Source organism: Tamandua tetradactyla, chromosome 2, assembly GCF_023851605.1.
Source record: "Tamandua tetradactyla isolate mTamTet1 chromosome 2, mTamTet1.pri, whole genome shotgun sequence".
Lineage (NCBI taxonomy): Eukaryota > Metazoa > Chordata > Mammalia > Pilosa > Myrmecophagidae > Tamandua > Tamandua tetradactyla.
The window spans coordinates 126,931,226-126,956,511 of record NC_135328.1 but is presented as its reverse complement, the minus strand read 5'-3'; the positions used below and the strand labels follow the sequence as shown (position 1 = coordinate 126,956,511).

The 25,286-nt window shown below is 36.6% G+C and overlaps 1 long non-coding RNA gene across 1 annotated transcript in view; it reads left to right on the top strand.

The window, feature by feature from the left end:
* The window catches only part of LOC143673831 (uncharacterized), a 213,087-nt gene extending 188,560 nt beyond the window's left edge, over positions 1–24,527 (top strand). Inside the window, exons 2-3 of the long non-coding RNA XR_013170677.1 lie at positions 23,249–23,327; positions 24,461–24,527. This is a non-coding gene — a long non-coding RNA (uncharacterized LOC143673831). The remainder of the gene's footprint in view (positions 1–23,248; positions 23,328–24,460) is intronic.
* The last annotated feature ends 759 nt before the right edge of the window (positions 24,528–25,286 follow it).

The following is a 25,286-nucleotide window of genomic DNA, read 5'->3' as shown; positions in this document are numbered from 1 at the left end:
TCATTTTATTTCTTTTTCTGTTGTCTTTTTATTTCTTTTTGTAAATCAATGCAGATGTTCTAAGAAATGATGAATATGCAACTATGTGATGATATTAAGAATTACTGATTATATATGTAGAATGGAATGATATCTTACTGTTTTGTTTGTTCATTGTTAATTTTTTTAATCAATAAAAAAAGATAATGCAACATAAACTTTCTCAAGGACATTATTCTGATGCTCACATTATTTTAACAGGGATGAAATTAAACTTTAGTTTTGTATAAATACTCAGCTTAACACAAAAGCTTCCTTTTTAAAAAGTATATATGATCCACAAAGCTTTTGAGCATACATACTTCCTTCCAATCACAGTACTTATGAAAGGGAAGAGACAGAGATACTACAAAATAATGGAAGAAGGAAGAAATTTATGCTTGGGTTTGGAATATAGCCAGGCATCTACATACTTTATATGAGAACACACAAATGGATACTTTACCATATACCTAAAACATCACAGTCCAATTCAGCACTATTTTCAGAGCTCAGCAAAGTCCCAAGTTTGAAATACAATCTTTTTTTTGTATTTAAGGGATTTATATCCAAAAATATTTTTAACCTTATTCCCAATTGCAAAATAATGCCAGGAATCTTCTGGTTTGCAAAATTGAGTTATGATTTTTTAAAAAACTAGTTTAGAGTTTTATTTATTTAAATGCTGCTCTCTTATTTAAAAGTTTTACACACGTTTTCTATGAGGACTTCTCAGGTCATTCTTTCTTATCTGTTTTTTAAATTCTTTCTGCATTTCTATCCCTTTGTTACCACTGTTTTAAACTATGCTTTAATAAATTATATTCTAACTACAATCTAATCCCCTAGAAGCTGAGACTTATGTCTTTTTATTCATGACAGACTAGCATTAACAAGGCAACTGCAAATTTAAATTCTCATAATACTGAGATAAGAAATGGCAAAGTAACAAAAGCCTGATTTTTTGAAATTCAAGCAATTAAGGTTATAAGAAAATCCATTTATATTTATTAAACTTAACTTATTTCTTAAATAGCATAAATTTGTAACATTATCATACCCTTATTTTTATTATATTAACGTGTCAAAATCACCAGGTATATTGTTCAGTTTATGCAACCTCTTAGGCTACTTTAATAGGAATTTTGAGAATGTACTTATAATACCATGTTATTTGTTAATAAGCTTATTTAAATGAAAAGAAAAATATCTAAGCAGAATAAAATTGCATTTGTTCAATTAAAAAATTCATCATTCATGTTAAGAATTACTGATTGCATATGTAGAATGGAATGATTTCTAAATGTGTTAATTTCTTTTTTTCTTTAATTAATAAAAAAATGGGCAAAAAATTCATCATTCAATTCCCTCTATTCTTATAACATCCTAAAATTACAAAGAGCTTTAAAACTGCATTGAGGAGAGGAGCCAAGATGGTGGCTTAGCAATGTGTGGGATTTAGTTTGTCCTCCAGAACAGCTACTAAATAACCAGTAACAGTACAGAACAGCTCCTGGGGCCACATCAGTATACCCACAGCACACCCCTGTCTGGACCAGCGGACTGGTTGCAAGCTCCCCCAGAACCGTGAGTTACCCAAGATGCAGTGGCTGGCACCTCTCTCCCACAGTCTGCTTCCCAGAGGGGAAGGAAAGAGACTTTACAAGCAGCAGGGGCTGAGCAAAACTAAACTTCAATGTGGAATTAATTCACAAATTCTGAGTACTAAAAATAGGACCCCAGCTCAGCTGAACCTTGTCAAAGCAGAGGTCACTGATTTTTGCCTGGGCACTAAGGGGGCAGGGCTGATGGAAAAAGAAAAGAACAGGTTTTTGTGGCTGTGTTTCTACAGTGGTGTGGTTGCCCTTGGATATAGCAGCAGGGCTTCTCAGGCTGCAATTGCCCCAGGCATAGGCAGAAACAAGCTTCTTTGAGAGCCTGTCTGGAGCTGGTGCCTTCCCCAGGGGAGGGATGAGACCCAACTCAGGTGGAATCCCCCCATCAAGGAATTCAGACCTCAGGGTTTGGTAATTGGAAGCCATTAAAACCAGCCTACAACCTCTCTTCTATCTCCACCATGCCTCCAGATGGGAGAGTCTGCCAAAGTTAAAGGTACTGCATTATCTTATGCTGGAGGGACCTGCAGGCAGACAGGCACCACATACTGGGCAGGATAGAAAAACAGTCCAGAGACTTCACAGGAAAAATTTTTCAACTTACTGGGTCTCACCCTCAGGGAAAACTGACAAAGGTGACTCTTTCCTCCCCTCAGGAGGTCATTTTGGCCTGGGAAAATCTGGCTGGGGTCTATAATACCTAAGTAGACCTTCCTAAGGGTGGGGGGAATGGGAACCATACAGGCAGGGCAAGAAACAAAAAAACAAAAACAAAAATTCTCCTAAGCTAGAGGTCCAGAAAAAGCTGAATTGAATGTCAAAAAACAGATAGACCACAAAATCATCCAGCAAGAAAACCCTAGGTAAAAGAAGTGAAAGCAATCTCTAAAATGAACTAATTAAGGTAATTAAACTCCTAGATGCCAGCAAAAAATAACAAATCACACTAGGAAAATTGAAGATATGGCCCAGTCAAAGGAACAAACCAACAATTCAAATGAGATGCAGGAGTTGAAACAATTAATTCAGAATATACAAACAGACATGTAAAATATCATCAAAAACCAAACAATGAATTGATGAAGGATATGAAGAAGGTAAGGAATGAACAAAAAGAAAAAATAGAAATTCTGAAAAAACAAATCACAGAACTTGTGGGAATGAAAGGCACAGTAGAAGAGATGAAAAAAACAATGGAAACCTACAATGTTAGATTTCAAGAGGTAGAACATAGGAATAGTGAACTGGAGGACAGAACATCTGAAATCTGACAAGAAAAAGAAAATATAGGGAAAAATATGAGCAGGGACTGAGGGAATTGAATGACAATATGAAGTGTATGAATATATGTGTTGTGGGTGTCCTGGAAGGAGAACAGAAGGGAAAAGGAGAGAAAAAAGTAATGGAGGAAATTATCACTGAAATTTTCCCATCTCTTATAAAAAACTTACAACTACATATCCAAGAAGTACAGCATACCCCAAAGAGACTAGATCCAAACAGACATACTCTAAGACATTTACTAATCAGAATGTCAGATGTCAATGAGAAAGAGAGAATATTGAAAGAAGCAAGAGGAAAGCAATCCATCACTTACAAGGGAAGTCCAATAAGACTATGTGTAGATTTCACAGCAGAAACCATGGAGATGAGAAGACAGTGGGATGATATATTTAAATTACTTAAAGATAAAAACTGCCAACCAAGATTTCTATGCCCAGCAAAATTGTCCCTCAAAATGAGGGAGAAATTGAAACATTTTCAGACAAAGAATCACTGAGAGAATTTGTGACCAAGAGACCAGCTCTGCAGAAATACTAAAGGGAGCACTAGAGGCGGATATGAAAAGACAGAAGAGAGAGGAGTGGAGAAGAGTGTATAAAGGAAGACTATCAATAGAAGTAAAAAGTAGAAAAATTAGATATGACATATAACATCCAAAAGGCAAAATGGTAGAAGAAAGTAATTTCTGCACAGTAATAATACAAATGTTAATGGATTAAACTCCCCATTCAAAAAACATAGACTGGCAGAATAGATTTAAAAAGGGGACCCATCTACATGCTGTCTATAGGAAATGCATCTTAGACACAAGGATAAACATAGGTTGAAAGGGCAAGATTGGGAAAAGATATTTCATTCAAATAGCAATCAGAAAAGAGCAGGAGTAGCTATACTAATATCCAACAATTAGACTTCAAATGTAAAATAGTTAAAAGAGACAAAGAACAACACTATGTATTTATAAAAGGAAAAATTCAACAAGACATAACAATCATAAATATTGATGCACTGAACCAGAATGTTCCAAAATATATGAGGCAAACTCTGAAAAGAGAAATAGACACAACTACCATAATAGTTGGAGACTTCAATTCCCCACTCTCATCAATGGACAGAACATCTAGACAGAAGATCAAGAAAGAAACACAAAAGTTGAATAATACAATCAATGAGCTAGACTTAACAGACATTTATAGAACATTACACACCACAACAGCAGGATACACCTTTTTCTCAAGTGTTCATGGATCATTCTCAAGGATAGACCATACGCTGGGTCACAAAGCAAGTCTCAATAAATTTAAAAAGATTGAAATCATGCAGAACACTTTCTAAAATCATAAAGGAATGAAGTTGGAAATCAATAATAGGCAGAGTGCCAGAAAATTCACAAATATGTGGAGGCTCAACAACACACTCTTAAACATCCAGTGTGTCAAGGAAGAAATTTCAAGAGAAATCAGTAAATATCTCAAGGCAAATGAAAATGAAAACACAACATATCAAAATGTGTGGGATGCAGTAAAGGCAGTACTAAGAGGAAAATTTATTGCCCTAAATGCCTATATCAAAATACAAGAAAGGGCAAAAATTGAGGAATTAACTGTCCACTTGGAAGAAGTAGAGAAATAACAGCAAACTAACCCCAAAGAAAACTAAGGAAAGAAATAATGAAGATTAGAGCAGAAATAAATGAAGTTGAGAATATGAAAACAATTGAGAAAATCAACAAAAACAGAAACTGGTTCTATAAGAAAATCAATAAGATTGATGGGCCCTTAGCAAAATTGACAAAAAGAAGAAGGGAGAGGTTGCAAATGAATAAGATCAGAAATGGAAGAGGAGACATAACCACTGACCCCACAGAAATAAAAGAAGTAACGAGAAGATACTATGAACAACTTTGTGCTAATAAACATGACAATGTAGATGAAATGGACAACTTTCCAGAAAGGCATGAACAACCAACTTTGACTCGAGAAGAAGTAGGTGACCTCAACAAACCAATCACAAGTAAAGAAATTGAATCAGTCATTAAAAAGCTTCCCAAAAAGAAAAGTCCAGGAGCAGATGGCTTCACAGGTGAATTCTACCAAACATTCAAGAAAGAATTAATACAAATCCTGCTCAAACTCTTCCAAAAAATTGAGGAGGAGGGAAGGCTACGTAGCTCATTCTATGAAGCCAGCATCACTCTCATACCAAAGCCAGACAAAGATATTACAAAAAAGAGAGAAAACTACAGACAAATCTCTCTAATGAATATAGATGTAAAAATCCTCAACAAAATTCTAGAAAATAGAATCCAGCAACACATTAAAAGTATTATACATCATGGTCAAGTAGGATTCATCCCAGTTATGCAAGAATGGTTCAACATAAGAAAATCAATTAATGTAATACACCATATCGAACAAATCAAAGCAGAAAAACCACATGATCATCTTGATTAATGCAGAAAAGGCAATTGACAAAATTTGACATCCTTTCCTGTTGAAAACACTTCAAAGGATAGGAATAGAAGGGAACTTCCTCAAAATGATAAAGGGAATATATGAAAAACCCACAGCTAACATCCTCTTCAATGGGAAAAAACTGAAAACTTTCCTCCCAAGATCAGGAACAAGACAAGGATGTCCACTGACACCCCTGTTATTCAACATTGTGTTGGAAGTTCCAACCAGAGCAATTAGACAAGAAAAAGAAATAAAAGACATCAAAATTGGAAAGGAAGAAGTAAAACTCTGTTTCCAGATGACATGATACTATATGTCAAAAATCTGAAAAATCCACAGCAAAACTATTAGAGCTAATAAATGAGTATAGCAAGTGGTAAGTTACAACATCAACACTCAAAAATCTGTAGTGTTTCTATACACTAGTAATGAACAATCTGAGGGGGAAATCAAGAAAAGAATTCCATTTACAATAGCAACCAAAAGAATAAAATATTTAGGTATAAATTTAACTAAAGAGACAAAAGATCTATACAAAGAAAACTACAAGAGATTGTTAAAAGAAATCACAGAAGACCTAAGTAGATGGAAGGGTTCATGGATTGGAAGACTAAATATAGTTAAGATGTCAATTCTGCCTAAATTTATTGACAGATTCAATACAATACCAATCAAAATCCCAACAACTTATTTTTCAGAAATAGAAAAACCAATAACCAAATTTATCTGGAAGGGTAGTGCGCCCTGAATAGCTAAAAGTATCCTGAGCAAAAAAAATGAAGACCAAATTCTCATGCTACCTGACTTTAAGACATATTATGAAGCTACAGTGGTTAAAACAGCATGGTACTGGCATAAAGATAGATATACTGACCAATGGAATAGAATAGAGTGTTCAGATGTAGGCCCTCTCATCTATGGACAATTGATCTTTGATAAGGCAGTCAAGCTAACTCACCTGGGACAGAATAGGCTCTTCAATAATTGGTGCCTAGAGAATTGGATATCCATATGCAAAAGAATGAAAGAGACCCATATCTCATACCCTATGCAAAAATTAACTCAAAATGGATCAAAGACTTAAACATTAGATCAAAGACCATAAAACTGTTAGAAGAAAATGTAGGGAAATATCTTATAAATCTTATACTAGCAGGCAGTTTCCTAGACCTCATACCCAAAGCAAGGGCATTGGATAAATAAATAAATAAATGGGAACTCTTCAAAATTAAACACTTTTGCACATAAAGAATTTCATCAAGAAAGTAAAAAGATAGCCTACACAATGGGAAACAATATTTGGAAACAATATATCAGATAAAGGTCTAGTATCTAGAATTCATAAAGAGATTGTTCAACTCAACAACAAAAAGACAGCCAACCCAATTACAAAATGGGAAAAAGACTTGAACTGGCACTTCTAAGAAGGGGAAATACAAATGGCCAAAATGCACAAGAAGAGATGCCCAACTTCCCTGGCTATTAGGGAAATTCTAATCAAAACCACAATGACATATCATCTCACACCCACCAGAATGGCCATTATCAATAAAACAAGGAATGACAAATGCTGGAGAGGATGTGGAGAAAAAGGTACACTTACCACTAGTGGTGGGAATGTCAAATGGAACAACTGCTGTGGAAGACAGTTTGGCAGTTCCTCAAAAAGCTAAATATAGAATTGCCATATGGCCCGGTAATACCATTGCTATGTATCTACTCAGAAGACATGAGGGCAAGGACACAAGCAGACATTTGCATAGCAATGTTTATAGCAGCATTATTTACAATTGCCAAGAGATGGAAACAGACAAAATGTCCATCAACAGAGGAGAGGCTAAACAAACTTTGGCATATACGTAGGATGGAATATTATGCAGCCATAAGACAGAATAAACTTATGAAGTATGTAACAACATGGATGGAATTTGAGGACATTTTTCTGAGTGAGATTAGCCAGAAACAAAAGGATGAATACTGTATGGTCTCATTGATATGAACTGACATTAGTGAATAAACTTGGAGAATTTCATTGGTAACAGGGACCATCAGGAGGTAGAAATAGGATAAGATATTGGGTAATTGGAACTGAAGGGATACAGATTGTGTAACAGGACTGAATATAAAAACTCAGAAATGGATGGCACAATACTACCTAACTGTAATACAATTATGTTAAAACACTGAATGAAGCTGAATGTGAGAAAAATAGAGGGAGGAGGGCTGGGGGCACAGATGAAATGAGAGAAAGATAAATGATAAAGACTAAGATGGTATAATCTAGGAATGCCTAGATGGTATAATGATAGTGATAAATGTAGAAATTTAAAAAAAGTTTTTGCATGAGGAGAGACAAAGGAATGTCATTACTGCAGGGTGTTGAAAATAGATGATAATTAATATTTTAAAATTTTACCTTATCTGTGAGACTAAAGCCAAAAATTTTTATTTGGTACAAAATTCATATTTTGACTTATGCATTTCCTAATATAACATATGTAGACAGCTTAACTGAACACCATAAGTACATGGAACCTTGAGTAGGACATGAGATTTTGTGGGCTTGTCCAGTGTGATGCCCTGATAAATCCCAGAGTGATTTGAACAGTGAATAAAAAGTATTTGCAAAGTCCCCTTTGGGGAATGGTGAGAAAGGGGGAAAATTCTACTTCCCCAAGTTGAATTCATGATATTCTCACAAACAGTGTGAACAACCAAAGCTATAGGCTGTCCCCACTCTTGGGATTTGTTCATATGAAACTTAACACTACAAAGGATAGGTCAAGCCTACTTAAAATTAGGCCTAAGAGTCACCCCCAAGTGACCATCTTTTGCTGCTCAGATGTGGCTTCTCTCTCCAGCCAACACAACAAGCAAACTCACCACCCTCCCCCTGTCCATGTGGGACATGACTCCCAGGGGTGTGGACCTTCCTGGCAACATGGGACAGAAACCCTAGAATGAGCTGAGACTCAGCATCAAGGGATTGAGGAAACCTTCTCAACCAAATGGGGGAAGAGTGAAATGAGACAAGATAAAGTGTCAATGGCTGAGAGATTCCAGGGTAGGGAGGTTATCCTGGAGGTTATTCTTATGCATTAAATAGATATCACCTTCTTAGTTAAGATGTAATGGAGAGGCTGAAAGGAACTGCCTGAAAATGTAGAGCTGTGTTCCAGTAGACATGTTTCTTGAATATGATTGTATAATGATATAGCTTTCAGAATGTGACTGTGTGATTGTGACAACCCTGTGTCTGGTGCTCCTTTTATCTACCTTGTCAACAGATGAGTAGAACATATGAAATAAAATAATAGGGGGAAAATGCCAAAATAAATTTAGTTTGAAATGCTGGTGATCAATGAAAGGGAGGGGTAAGGGGCATGATATGTACAAATTTTTTCTGTTTTCATTTATTTATTTTCTGAATAGATGCAAATGTTCCAAGAAATTATCATGATGATGAATATGCAACTGTGTGATGATATTGTGAATTACTGATTATATATGTAGAACAGAATGATCAGAATAGGAATGTTTTGAGTTTGTTTGGTATTTGTTTTGTTTTTTAAAAAATTAAAAATTAAAAAAAAGTACATTGACTATTAAGTTCTGGGAAATATACTGAACTCATTCTATTTTTCCAAATCTAGGAAATGTTCTCCACAGCTCTCAAAAATCTTTCATTTTATTTACTGAAATTTGATAATTAGATTTTATTCATTTAGTTCCATCCCAAGGGTACTTATATTTTAATAATACCCAGATTATTACAGTTACCATTGAAAAGGTATTATTGGAAAAATAATATTGATAAACATAGATTATTCTGTAACATTTTTTATGTTAATCATTTCTAATCTCCAGACCCAGTGGGAAAAAAAAGAGTTCTAAACCACATCTCACCATACCTTTCTGTGTCTTGCCCTCACCCATAACTGTTTTAGGTGGTTGGGCTTTAGGGTAAGAATCGGTTGCACAGCCAGAAAGATATCAGACTTTCTGGGTTTGAAAGTTTTAGTAAGGGCCATCGAATTTTGAGAATTCCTATGCTCTTCTTTTAACTATTTCTAATTGTTAGATCTATTTTATTAAAATTTATGACCAGGACCATTGGAACGGGTCTTTGGTTTTTCCACAGGAAACTCTTTGGCAGTTTTCTGCTGCCTTAGGAAAATTCCAGGGGCAGTTTATTTCTAATGTCTCCCTTTGTTTACAGTAATTGTGAAACTAAAAGTTTTTGAATCTTGTCATTACTTTTTCTTCAGAAGTACCAATTTATATATTTATATCAGGCACCTAACTATTTCTAAGCAGTTCAGATAGAGAGCTCAATAAGAATTTTCTTATTAATTTGCTCTCATCATCCAGATGTAATGGTCTATTTGAAAATGCATATGAACACAAATAGAAAATTCATTACTTCAAAAAAAGCAGAAACACAGAAATACCTCTGAGAGGGAAAAATAAAGGTTTGAATATGTTATCTTATCTCATTTCTACTTTTTGCAGAACAATTCTAATTTTATTATCTTTAATTATAATAGTAGCATTTCATTTTAAATCATTGAGGCCAGATTATGTTACAGAAAAAAACATTTTTGTTGACTCACAATCAAAATCTTTTTCATTTTCAATACAGCCCAAAGGTTACCTTTTAAAAAGTTCCATAATGAGTAACCAGTTATGAACATTTGACAAATACAAATGCAAGAACACACCACTTAATAACTAGACTGAACACACCAACTAGCAAACAGGTATTAAACACTTAACACACTGATTAACAATTAAACAAACATCAACTTTTACTGTATGCAAATAATGTACTGGCTAGTATTTAAACAGGCTTTCTTAACTTCATTAAATACCAATTAATTGTGGGATTACCCAATTTTAGGAGTATAATCAATAGACAAATTTAGGCCAGGCCAGGGCCTCAAACCCTGTATTGAACACGCACTGAATACATCAGTTAATAATTAAACAGACATAAAACACTTTTCACACCAAGTTAACAGTTAATCAATAGTCAGGTAATACACTGGTTAGCACTTAAACAGGCCCACTTAATTTCATTAAACATCAGTTAAGAAGAGATGGCAAAGAAAATTAGAAGATATATCAATAAGCAATGTGCAAATTAGATATGCTGACCAGGAAGCTTATATTCTTACATGCTGTGATAGTTAGAGTCAGTTGTCAACTTGGCCAGGTGAGCATACCTAGTCTTGTTGCTGCAGCCATAAGCCAACGGTACGTGAACCTCATCTGTTGCCAATTACATCTGCAGTCAGCTAGGAGGCATGTCTGCTGCAATGAGTGACATTTGACTTAATTGGCTGGTGCTTAAATGAGAGAGCACAATGTAGCACAGCCTAAGCAGCTCAGCATTCCTCATCTCAGCACTAGCAGCTCAGCCCAGGCCTTTGGAGAGGCAGAAAGAAGTCACCCTGGGGAAAGTTGTTGGAACCCAGGGGCCTGGAGAGAAGACCAGCAGAGACCATCTTGTGCCTTCCATGTAAGAAAGAACCTCAGTGGAAAGTTAGCTGCCTTTCCTCTGAAGAACCAACAAAATAAACCCCCTTTTATTAAAAGCCAATCTATCTCTGGTGTGTTGCATTCTGGTAGCTAGCAAACTAAAACAGGCATTAATCACTTCATGGTCACCAAATTGTTACTGGACAAAGGCCATGGATTCTTCTGCCTGATGCACTCAATAACCAATTCCTGAGACACTGGGGTTTCAAAGACAGAAAGAATTTATTGCTGTACATGTAACAGGAGAGCAGACAACCTAACTGCCCAAAATCTGTCTCCCTGAGTTTAGGGGGTTCAGAGTTTTTAAAGATTTTAGCAAGAGGAGATGAGGTCACTTCTGAAAATAAGTTCAAAGTGGAAAAGGAGACAAGTGTTATCATTATCATTTCAATAGGAGCACAGAAGCTGAAAGAAGGGGAGGCAGTGCTGTCACTTCAGTACTGAAGGTGTAAACCAAAAGGAAGAAGTAGTCAATGGCTGACTTCGTTAGCATTAGGACCTTTGCTCTATGAGAGAATGACAGCTCTTACCATTGCAAAGGCACAGGATAAGTGCTTTTTACACTCATTTAAGATATCAAGGCAACTGGACTATAATTCAGAGATCTCAAGTCCTTCTGTCTACACCAACATTCTAGAAAGCAAAATGGAATTTTTATATGATTCACTAATCAAAATCATCCCTTAAATCCTGATTTCTCAGTTACATCTTCAATATTTTAATTTGACTTATGAAATATTGACAAATAAATTTTGACAGTATTTTTGTTTTCATGTTTAAAATATATATCATTTTGATTTGTGAAATTCTGCAAATTTATTCATTACTTCTAGAAATCTTTACACTTTCTGTTTCCTTTTTAAGGATTATCTTCATTTCTCATTATTTGGTGTTCACTACCATCATTGTTTTTTAACTATAACATTTTTTATGATTTTAAATGTGCTCTTCTCTGGTTTCATTGTTATATGTGTTTGGATGGAAAATACAAAATTAAAATAATAATAAAGGGCTTAATTCTTTCTGGTGAACATAAATGAATTTCCTCTTCCCTCCCATCTTACTTTACATTTACTTTGGAAAATCTGTAATTGCAAGTTCTCTTTTCTATGAGCATGCAAAATATATGTTAGTGGAAAATATAAAATGGTGAACAAGCCTCTTGTGAATTTCACCACCCAAGAATGTGGCCTCTAAGAAAATAAATTCATTTCTTTATAAGAAAATCAGGGGAAACATCCCTGTATATTCCAATTTCCTGGAAAGAAATTAACATCCATGGGGCTCCTGAATCCAAATTATAAACCTATTTCCAATATAGTGAATTGTATCTACTTAGCCACATCAACAGGATGAACTGTTTTTCTGTCCTTACCACCTGGATTGCTTGTGATGCAACACATACTGCTTTAATGCTTCTTTAATGATAAAATTATTTTTCTTTCTCTTCTATCTGTACGGAGAACCTTTCTGCATTGGGAAGAGATTTGTTTTTAATTATATTTCTCTAACATCTTTTAGTTTTTTTTAATGAGATGATATATGTTCAAGTTCCTTTTATATGGCAAAAAATCCTGTTTCTTTCACAAATCAAGGATGTCTTCACAGATGTTGAAGGTTCTCTGCTAAATGATAAATATTTTAAGGTATTTAAGAGCAATAAGAAAGCAAACATTTTCTGCTTTGTTTTGTATTATTTCCAGAATAAAAGTTGACTTTATCTCTTTTGATATACCTACTATATGCTCATTGTACTCGATTCAAATTACTAAGAAAATTATAATGAATAAAGCAGAAGTTATTTGAAATCCTGCTGTTCTAGTTTGCTAGCTGCCAGAATGCAACACACCAGAGACGGACTGGCTTTTAATAAAAGGGGATTTATTTTGTTGGTTCTTCAGAGGAAAGGCAGCTAACTTTCCACTGAGCTTCTTTCTTATGTGGAAGGCACAGGATGGTCTCTGCTGGCCTTCTCTCCAGGCCCCTGGGTTCCAACAACTTTCCCCAGGGTGACTTCTTTCTGCATCTCCAAAGGCCTGGGCTGAGTTGAGAGTGCTGAGATGAGGAATGCCAAGCTGCTTAGCTATGCTACACTGCGACCTCTCATTTAAGCACCAGCCAATTAAGTCAAACCTCACTCATTGCAGCAGACATGCCTCCTAGCCGACTGCAGATGTAATTAGCAACAGATGAGTTTCACGTACCATTGACTTATGTCCGCAGCAACAAGACTAGGTATGCTCACCTGGCCAAGTTGACAACTGAATCTAACTAACACATGTCCACCCCTTGTCAACTTGGCAACTTCAAGCATCACCTTAAACAGGTGCAAAAACTTCTCTTCTTGCTGTGGGCCTGTGAATCTCAAAACAAGTTCTCTGATGCCAATATGCAAAGGAGGATAAACACCGGATCCATAGGGAGAAACTGGAAGGAAAACCTGCAGGCAAACACCATTGGATTTCAAAGTCTGAAAGTCATTTATCCTTCGGCTTTAGAAAGTGGCAGCCCCACCCCTTCCAAGGGTCTAGGCAGTGGCCTGCCTCTTTCCAAATCAACCTCGGGGAACATTGAGGAGACCACCTCTGGGCTCCACTCTCTCCAGGCATCAGGGCCACCCCTGGGCTCAATGCCATTTCTGGGGCACACTCTCAACCCCTCCACATGGTGGCAGCCAGGCTCTCCCAGTCCCCCAAGGAGCATGCTATACCTTTTCCAAGGCCCGAGGCTGCACAACTCTTCCACTGCAATGAGAGGGGAGACTCATCCTCACCCTTCAGGGTAAACTCACCCTCTCCATCTATATGGGTGGGGCCACTCTCCTGGCCAAGGTTTCTTGGCTTCAGACTTGAGCTTCCATGGTTCTCACTCTGCAAACTCCAATTTTTTCCCTTTTGTGTCCTCCTTTGTCAAGATTGGTAGTGGTTCCATTTACACCAACAGTCTCTTCAAACCCTCCAGGACTTCTCCATCATTCTCTTCATGGTCCCTCCAAAATCTTCCCTTTAGCCATCCCAAAACTGTTCCAACATATCTGGTATTTGCAAACTGCAGCAGCACCCCACTCTCCAGTACCAAATCTGTTCCAGTTTGCTAGCTGCCAGAATGCAACACACCAGAGATGGATTGGCTTTTAATAAAAGGGGATTTATTTTGTTGGTTCTTCAGAGGAAAGGCAGCTAACTTTCCACTGGGGTTCTTTCTTATGTGGAAGGCACAGGATTGTCTCTGCTGACCTTCTCTCCAGGCCCCTGGGTTCCAACAACTTTCCCCAGAGTGACTTCTTTCTGCATCTCCAAAGGCCTGGGCTGAGCTGCGAGTGCTGAGAGGAGGAATGTCGAGCTGCTTAGGCTGTGCTACATTGCGCTCTCTCATTTAAGCACCAGCCAATTAAGTCAAATGTCACTCATTGCAGCAGACACACCTCCTAGCCGACTGCAGATGTAATTAGCAACAGATGAGGTTCACATACCATTGGCTTATGTCCACAGCAACAAGACTAGGTATGCTCACCTGGCCAAGTTGACAACTGAATCTAACTAACACACCTGCCACTGTGAAAAAGTTAGTATTTCTTTCTAAACTACATCTTTCTGGGCATTGATATGAATACCCATCTACTACAGACATGTACACATAAAATATTATGTGAAATTTGGGGGTGTTATATTTCTTTCTTTTACATAAAAGGAGGAAAGTTTTATAGACACATTTGTATTTTCTCTTACATACTAGAACACTCTTTGATTTCTTAACCATAGCTACTCTAAACATTTTCTCAAAAGTCTGACAATATAATTGGTGTAAATGTACTAAAGTGTCTTAATCTGGTTTCCATTGAGAGTGCCTCTCTTTTGCTTCCAAATTTGTGTTGGGAGTGAAAGGTGTAGGAGGTGAAGGGGTGAGAAAGAAAAAAGGTAGACCAGGAAATTTAAAGTGTGAGGGTGTTTATTTATGCACTCCCAGGCAGAGCTCACCAAACCCAAGATGGAGGGAGGTGAGTGCATGCGTGCGCTTTGGCACAGGCAGCTTTTAAGGATGGAGGTCAGATGATGTCCAGAGGGGCAGTTCATCAGTTCCAGAAGTCAGGTTGGGAGGGGTGACACAGCCTCCGCAGCTCCAGTTTCAGTGCCCTTCCTCATTTCCCTGACCTAACATTCCAGCTTTTTTGTGGTAATAGAGAGCTGAGATCTTTCTGGCTACTTCCTGCTGTAATGGGGCAGCATGGGGTTATAGGCTGGAACCATCATGTCCAGAGGAGTGGGGAGGCTGGCTGTAGGAATCTGTTGAGGAAGCCAGGTGATGACAATGATGCAGAAGCATTTGGTTGGCTGCTACCCGGGATAGTTCCTTCATGCATCCCTGAAGGAAGTTGAGGAGACAGGGAGTTAGGAGAAAAAAGAGACAGATTAGGATAACTCGTCCTAATCTGCCAGTAGCAGGAGGAGCCATGTCACCAGAGAATAAAACCAGTTTAAGGCAGAGTTGGTTCCTTGCTTTCTGTGGTAGAATTCCTCCTTTAGTTTGTTTAAAGTTTGGACATTTTGTTCCACCAGACCCAACTCGTTGATGTAATAGCAGCATTCTTCTTGAAGGAATATGCATGTTCCTCCTTTTTCAGCTGTTTGCAGGTCTAAGGCCCATCAATTTTGAAGAGTTACCTGGGCTAGTGAGGTAAGTTGACATTGTAGAGAGGAAAGGAATTCTGGTGTCTATTCCGGGGCTACCTGCAGTCAAGTCTCAAAGTTTTGAGAGGTTAAAATACCATGTCCCAGGGCCCCTCCCTCTGTGGCTGAGGCTGCAACTGAAGCAGTTAGGCTGATGCCTACTAGGATAGGAAGAAAGGCAGGCCTTTTTGAGTAAGAAGAGGGCAGTAGCCAAGTTAGTTCCGACTTCCCATAGAGGGTTAATTGAGGAACAATAGTTACCAGGAAGCATGGTCCTGGGGCAGTGGAATTAAGGCACTTGGTAAGAGTTCCATTACACCAGAAATATTGTCCTTTAGGGCATGGGTGGTGTTGTGGATAGTGATGTTAGTTTGGCACTTGCTATGAAGTTTTGTTTGAGGATTTTTTATCCAGTGTAGTGAGGCTCCTAATTTGGCAAGAAGCTCTTGCCCCATTAGTGGGCTGGGGCAAGAAGGCATTACTAAGAAAGAATTCATAATGGGCCTGAATTTGGGAGGAAAACAAGAAGTGGGGCATCCCCACAACTTTTTGAGTCCTGGGAAAGGGAGTGAGGCTTGCAGGCGTCCCCGTTCACCTCAGTCCTCGGAAGAGAACCTGATGTGAATTCACGGTTTTTGGAGAGTAATTAATGGACAGGATGTCTCGGAACCATGAGACCTGGCAGCAGGGCTTGGAGGGGAGTTATTTACCCAATATGTGGTGGATGTAGCGATGGGCCAAAGGATCCCTTGTCACTGGCTATGTGGAGAAAGGAGGAGAGAGGAAGCCAGGGCACCCCTGGCCAGGTGGGCAGCACCCATGCTCCTCTCCCAGGTTTCTGGCACCAGATGAAAGGTTTAGGAGGTGAAAGGGTGAGAAAGAAGAAAGGCAGAACAGGAAATTTAAAGTGGGGGGTGAGAAATATTTCTGTGCTCCCAGGCAGAACTCACCAAACCCAAGATGGAGGGAGGTGAGTGCGCACGTGGGCTTCAGTGTGGGCAGCTTTTAAAGATGGAGGTCAGGTGACATCCAGAAGGGGCAGTTCATTAGTTCCAGAAGTCAGGTTGGGAGGGGTGACATAGCCTCCACAGCTCTGGTTGCAGTGCCCTTCCCCGTTCCCCCGACCTAACAGGAACTACAAAGGAAAATTTCAATAAACTTTTGAAAAGACATATTTTTGTGTAAGTATTGTCTATTAATGAAATATGGGATTTCCTTGAAACAGTTTGTAGAATAAGCAGATAAATATTTCAGATTTTCATTCAAATAATATGTCTAATTTCTATCCACAAAGCAAGCAACAGCAGAAGTAGGGAGATGGTATAACAGCTGTATCTTATCAGGAATCAGAATTCACTCCAGATTATTCAAATAAATGTATTTTAAAGGATATTTATGTAATGTATTAGTTTCCTAGTTCTATCACACCAACTTACTAAAAATCAGGTAGTGTAAAACAACAGAAATTTATTCTGTCCTAATACTAGGGCTAGAAGTGTGAGATGAAAGTTTTGGCAAGGTGACACTGTCTGAAAACTCCAGAGGAGACTCTTTCCTTGCCTCTTCCAGTTTCTGGTGACTCTTAGCATTCCTTGGCATGTAGCTGCATAGCTTTTATCTGCCTCCATGATTACATTGCCTTCTCTTCTGTGTAGTTGTCTAATCTCCTTCTACCTCTCCGACTCATAAAAGGGTACTGTTCATTGAATTTAGTGCCCATTCCCATCTGGGATGATCTTATCTTAAGATCTGTAACTTCAAAGAAACTTTTCCCAAATAAGGTCACATTTGCACATTCTGTGTGGGTATATATTTTGAGGGGCACAATTCAACCAAATACAAATGAGGATTGAGTGCTTATGAGGAAAATACCAGATCCTTGCAAGGGTAGGCAGATAGTACTCAATCAAGGAATGAATCTACAAGGGAGACAAATGTTACTGAAGGTCAGTGACTGTTGGGACCACAGTTCATATGTAGTCTTGAGGGGACAGGGGTGATACCAGGCAGAGAAGCAGGTAAAATGAAAAGGAAAACTCCATGCTCTCTTTTTCCAACATTTTAGTTCCTGTTGTTTTTCATTGACTGAATCCATTCAGAGTGACAGAAAAGTGCAGCAAATGTATGTGAAGGAATAGGAATATACAGGAATAATAGGAACATATATGCGAAGGAATTCATCATAGAGCATGAAATTAATCCATGCTTATATGACACACTGAATTATCTTTCATTGTTTTCTCCATGTAATCTCTTAAATAAATACTTCACCATGACAGATAATATTGGTTTACAATTTTAGATTATTGCAATTGAGTACATTTGTGCCTTGATTACACAAAGACAACTTAATCTTCTGAAACAAAGTTTCCCTGGAGCAATGTGACCTCGTGAGCATAGTAGTAATTAACATTATTTAGGAACACGGCAATGAAACTAGAATATTTTTCTGCTGCATCTACATGACAAAAAACATAAGCAAATTCTGTCAATGCTTCAATTAAAGTCATTGCTTCATGTTAATAATTTAGGTAGTGACATTCTCCAAACCACCATGATATCTTTATTCCTCAAACTATCTACAATCAAATTCAATATCAGAGCCCATACAGTGTAGCAAAGAGAGAGCAGTTTCCCCGTTCATTGAGATTGATTTGATTTGAGTTTAAATAAATTATCCAATCTGTTCCACATAATAAGCCTTCAGTAATCAGGAGAGAAGAACAGGTGGCAAAGGCTTTGGATCTTCCTCTTGCTAATGACGATCTCAGAATATTGGAAATAATTTTGTCATAGAAAGCAAATACCAACAGTAATAGATCCGTGAAAAATGAGAGAGAAACTATATGGACCACCATCTCATTCACAAATATGTCCCCACAAGCAAATTTGAGAATTCGGGCTATATTACAATAGAAATTCTGGATTTATTTGGATCCATAAAAGGATACAGAGAAAATCTGGCATGTATTCCCAATTTTAAATGGAATTTCTTTGATACATGAGCCAACAACTAGCTGGATATAATCCTCACAGTTCCTAATGAGGGAATAATGAAGAGGTTTACAAATGGCCACATAGTGGCCCTAGGCCATCAGAAGAAAACACTGTGTGCTTCCAAACATAAGAGCAAAACACACTTAATAGCACAGGCAAGCAAACATTTCCTTTCTGTGTCAAAAAGCCCATGAGCATTTTTGGGACAGTTACTATTTCATATTTCTAAAAAGGAGAAAATTCTAAGGAAAAAACTCACGGGGTTCTGGGGAGCAAGGTCAATTATTGTTATCAATATTATGATGTTATTGACAAAAATGTTGTGTGTTGATCTTGTATCTTGCCACTTTACCAAATTCATTTATGAGTGCAATCCAAACCTACTTTTGTATGCTTTGGATTTTCTAAATATAGCATAATGTTACCTGTGAATAGAAGAAGGTTCACTTTTTTCCATTCAAATTTTGATGCTTTTATTATTTATATTCTTGCTAATTACTCTGGCTTAAATTTATTAAGTAGTGATGACACTGAGCATTCTTGTCTTGTTCCTGAATTTAGGAGGGAAGTTGAGTATATAATCTATAGATTTTATATATATATATATATATATATATATATATATATATATATACAACTTCCAGGTTCGGGAAGTCCCACTCTATTCCTGCCTCTCTGAGGACTTTTATCAAGAAAGAATTATGGGTTTTGTCAAATGGTTTTCCTGCATCAATTTAGATAATCATGCTATCTCCCCTTCATTCTATCTATGGGTTCTATTATATTGATGATTTCCCCATGTTGAAATCTTGCATTCCTATTATAAATCTTACATGATAATGGTTTATAATCCTTTTTGCATCCTGTTGGTTTTGGTTTTCTAGTATTTAGTTGAGGATTTTTGCAGTTATATTTTAATTTAATTTTCTTTTCTCATGAGGTCTTTGTGTTTGATACTAGGTTAATAGTGGCATCAGATAATGCATATGGAGACATTCCCTTTTCTTCAACGTTTTGGATGCATTTGAGAAAAACTGATGCTAGTTCTTCTTTGAATGTTTGTTAAAATTCACAAGTGAATCCTTTGATCCTGGAATTTCTTAGGAGACTTTAACTTACTGATTTAATCTATTTAATTGTTATTGGTACTATGAGGTTTTATATATCTTCTTTTTTTTTTGGTCACAATATCATCACTTAGTTGCATATTCATCATTTCTTAGAACATTTGCATTAATTCAGAAAAAGAAATAAAATGAACACGAGAAAAAAAAAAGATTATATCTACCATACCCCTTACCCCTTGCTTTCATTATCACTAGCATTTCAAACTAAATTTATTTTAGCATTTGTTCCCCCTATTATTTATTTTTATTCCATATGTTCTACTCCTTTGTTGACAAAGTAGATAAAAGGAGCATCAGACACAAGGTTTTCACAATCACACAGTCACGCTGTGACAGCTGTATCATTATTCAATCATTCTCAAGAAACATGGCTACTGGAACACAGCTCTACATTTTCAGGCAGTTCCTGAGTCAGTTCATACAATTTGTGTTTTCAAGAATTTGGACATTTCACCTAGTTAACTAGTATGTATGCATAAAAATGCTCATAGTGTCTTTATATCATCTATTTTATTTCTGTAAGATCAACTTTAATTACTGCCTTTTCTTTCTAATTGTAGTTATTTGAATCTTCTATCTCTTCATTTGTCTGTCTAGCAAAAGTTTTCCCATTAAAAAAAAATGTTTTCAAAGAATAAACTTTGCTTTTATTGAATCTACCATATTTCTATTTTTTATTTCATTTATTTCTGCTACAAATTTTATTAATTTTTTCCTTCTGCTCACTTTGTGTTTAATTTGCTCCTCTTTTTCTAGTTCTTTTAGGAGTCATGTTAAGTTACTGATATGTGATCTTTATTCATTTTTAATTTAAGCATTTATAGTTAAAAATTTCCTTTGGAGCATTGCCTTTGTTGTATCATATATGCTTTAGTATGGTGTTTTTGTTTTGTTTTGTTTTGTTTTCTTCTTTCCCAATATGCTAAGGATTGAATCATGACCTCAACAAAATACATATTCAAGTTTTATTTGGCATTCCTATGAATGAGGACCCATCTGTAAATAGGGACTTTGAATATGTTATGATGTGGACTCATTTGTGTTCATAATCTTCAACAATCCTATTTAGAAAAGAGAAAATTGAGTTAGGGTGGCCTTTAATCCATATGACTTGAGTACCCTTAAATAAAGGAATTTTGTTTCCAGTTAGTGAAAGCCAGAAGTCAGAAAAATGCAGAAGTAAGAAAAATTCAGCAAACGAAGCAGATTGTCATCTGAAACAGGCAGAGATATAACTGAGGAATGTGACAGATTGTGACAAGCCAGCATCAGAATGCTACAGACTTTGGGAGATGGCATGGCCTGTCAGTACCTCAATTTTGGACTTCCAGCTTCCAACATTCCTGTTGTTTAAGCCAGTCAGTTTGTGATATTATTCATGATATCCTTGACACAAAGTAATTTCTATTTTCCCTGTGGTTTCTTCTTTGATTAATGGATTGTTCTAAAGTATAGCATTTAATTTCCACATATTTGTGAATTGTTTAGTTTGTCTTCTATTATTGACTTCTATTTTCTCTCTATTGTGGTTGGAGAAGATACATTTTATGATTTCAATATTTTCAAATTTATTGAGATTGATTTGTGACCTAACATACAGTGTATCCTAGTGAATGACTAAAGTGCACAAGAGAATAATGTGTATTCTGCAGACTTTGGAAAAATTGTTTTAAAAAATAGCTGCAAGGTTTAGATGGGATTTATACCATCAAATCTTCTATGCCATTACTGACCTTCTGCTTAATACTCTATTCATCATTGAAAATGGTGAAGTGTCCTGCTATTAAGGTACAGCTGTACAGCTCTCAATTTCTCCCTTCAATTTTGTACATATTTAGTCCATTTAATGTGGGATTATTAGGTGAAGGTACATTTATGATTATGATCATCATAAATTCTTGCTTAATTTATTGTTTTATAAATATATAGTGTCATTATTTGACCTTTAACAAACAATTTTTGACATAAGATTTATTTTATCTATTATTATTATTATTAGAGTACCCTTTTCTTTGTGCTGCATTTTCTGTGGAATATTTTTTCCTTACCTTCACTTCCAATATATTTGTGATTTTTAATTTAAAGGTCATCTCTTGTAAACAACATAAAGTTGGATTGTGCTTTATTATTCATTCTGCTAATCTCTATCCTTTGATTGGTTATTTAAGACATTTACATTTAAAATAATCTTAGATAGATTTTGCATTATAAATCAGGTTAAGAAGTTAAAAGTAGAGTTACCATAAAAATATATAATAATACTAACATTTATACTTACCCATGGAGCTACCTTTACTGCATATTTTTATTTCTTAACACTATTTCAAACTACTCTTTAATTTCCATTCTTTCATCCTGAAGAATTCCCTTTACCTTTTCTGGTATGGCAGATCTTATGGTGAAGAACTACTTCAACTCTCATATATTTCATTATTTTATAGTTAATGTGATGGTGGTCTGTCTGTTTAATGATGTCACTGTTGCTTTAGTTTGATTCAACTAATGCTATTACAGAAATTTCTTTGAATGTTAAGAGCTAACAATCTCTAAAATAAATTTAAAGGAAATATTTTTCACAGTTGTTGTAGATGGGTTCTATGCTTGTGCTCTCCCTCAGCACTTAGCCAATTTTATTATATAACAGCCTGACCTGAAAGTGCAGGGCCTTCATGGATCTTCTCTGAGCACATTACTTGTCCTGGACATACACTCGTGGATTTATCATTGCTCAGTTTACATTAGGTATTTGTCAAATTGCCCTCAGCAAATTCTGTTTCCTCCTGATACTCAGTGCCATAGTTTCTCTTAATATGTAGTCCTTTGCTCCAGGCATTTGTTGTTTTGTTTTCTTCTTGTGTATTAACAGCTGCTTCCACTGTTCAGAGCAAGTTCCAAGACTGGTAATCCAGAGATGAGCATCCTATATGAGTCCTTCATTCTCTCTCTGGTGGTATGGTGCAAATATATGAATGATCAGATGAACAGCTGATACTCAGCACTGCTGTGCCTGACAGATACAACTGTGTAATGGCTTTTTCTGCTCCTGGTGGGGTGATCACCCCCCACCCAAGACCCACCCTGAAGGAAATGACCACCAGCCTCTGGGCTCCCTGCAGGCACTGCCTAATGTAACACATGGGCAGATTTCCCCAGCCAACAGCTGTGCAAGCTGGAAACAAGGAGGGTCAGTTTCCTCCTATCATACTTTCCCAGTGCACCACAGCCTACCCCGTGGGGATCTGCCAAGATTTCCCTAGAGAACAGGGGAGATGAAAGGCTGCTGAACAGGATTAAGAAATGACAGACACAAGAAATCAGTTAAGTGGGATCAGGGGACTCAAGCTCATCAGGAGCAAGAATACCAAATATACTGACATCTGCATATTTATTGTGCTCTTACATGGGAACTGCTTTAAGGAGTATAACAAAGCAAGATTATTTTAAATATCTGTCATGTATGCAAAGCTACAAATTTTGGTTCACGGTTCCTGTCCCAGGAAGTTTATTACTTATCAGAATGTTTTCTATACAACTCTCTTTAGGCTACAGAGTCAGCATCCTTGAGAGCAGAGTGAGCACTGGTCAACCTGCCTGAAACTACAGAGGCAGAACTTTCTCACAGTAAGGTTGGATTAGATAAGTTGCATACAAGTTGGACCTCATTTCACGGGAGACCAAGGGACCATGCCTCGAAGGTTATTCTGACGTGGCTCTACCAACAGTCAGAGGCCTGCTTCTGGGCTGCAACATCTCCCCCTTTTTTATTTTTTATGAAGAGTCCAAGCTTTCTCCTGATGGCCCCTTGTGATTGTGCCTGTCTTAGGTTGTTCCTCCCCTGAGGAATCTTACCCATTATTGGCTAACCAGCCATCTTCTGGGGCCAGGCAGGGTGATGTAAGGTGAGAGAGGGTATGATTTGTCTCCTTGACAACTTATGCCTCCTGGCCTTTAAGTTAAACCACTGCAAATTTCAATGCATTTAGTCTCTCAACAAATTTAATATCTAAATCCCTTTTTATTTTTTTAGCGTTAGCATGACAGAGGTTAAGCAGCAGTCTTTAATTTGGATTCAAATTCCTTTCTTCGAACACATATCCAGATTATGCATAAAAGACAAAAGAAAAGAATTAATATCACTATTAAGCTAATAGTAAATCCTTCTGATGTTTTTAACCATATTAATGGATCTAGAGATTGCTGCCCTTGAGTAATACCATTTATAACATCAGTGCTTTGTAATAATGTTGGAAAGTTCTTTTGCATATCTATTACTCTTGCTTGATGTACATTAATATTTACAGTTAAGTTGTTTTGATGCCCTAATAAATGTCTTTTAATTTTTTCCCATTTATGTTCACTTTCATTATACAAGTATGGAGAAATACAGGAAGATGTGATATTCCCGTTACACAACAAGTGCTGTTGCATTTCAAGTGATTGAATTTCATCACCTAACATAATTACAGTTTGTTCTAAGTCATCTATATGCCGATTAATTTCTTTACCTATATTAACCTGTTGAGTCCATACTTTACTTGCATTTTCATGACATTTTTGTACATAATGTGCAGTTTGAATTTCTTCTGTTAAAGCCACTCCAGCTAGTGCAGCTATAGTAGTGAGGGCTATGATTCCCAAGATTACCATAATCAAAGCGTCAATAAATCTTTTTGTGCATTTAAACATATATTGTAAAGTTTTGAGTAAAATGTGTATATCAGGTGAAGATTCCCAAGGTTGAATTTGGTCCACAGGAAGCCATACTCCAAGGTGCCTTCTTAAAAGAAGAAAAGTCTGATATTTTGAAATAGAAGAATTAAGACAGGTAAATAATTGATATTCATAACATTGTATTTCTGATGAGGATGAATTAAAAGCAATTGTTCCTGCTAAAATAACATAAGGATTAATCACACAAGCTTGAATATAACCAGTTTGATCAATTTCAAATTTAAGACAATAGATTGAATTTCTTAAGAAGTAATTTATTTTCCACATATAAATAAGAGCTAAACTCATGGCCAGTTTCCAAATTGCTGTTTGTCAAGGACCTCAGTTAACAAAAGGAGATGGGGCTGCCACTCCCATCCCATTCCACAAGATTTTATTTGTAGCATTGGTATAAATCTCAGTAGGATAATTATTCAGAGTAAACCAAGGTAACTTAACCAAACAATTTGAGTCAGAACTACACTTCTGAATTGCATACCCCTTAGGGGATCAATCCATTACAATTTCATAGGAACCATTAATGAGTACTGACTTTTATTTGGCATGTCATTGTTCCCATTGAATATTCTCTGACTCAGGTGTCCATGTATATGAATTTTTACATAAAGGCAGCTCATGAGGAACAGGCTCAGAAATTGATTTTTCTTTATATGCAAAACTTAGTCCAGAAAGCAAATGTAATTTAGCTAGAGGATTATTTTTCTTAGGAGTATAACCTAACCATCTCTGAAGTTCTAATTTTAAACAAGGCATATTATCATGGCTTGAGAGACTTAAAGGAAAGCCTTGAAACACCATCACAAAAATATTAACTTTTTCTCCTTCTTGTTTTTGGAAGTAAAGGAGATG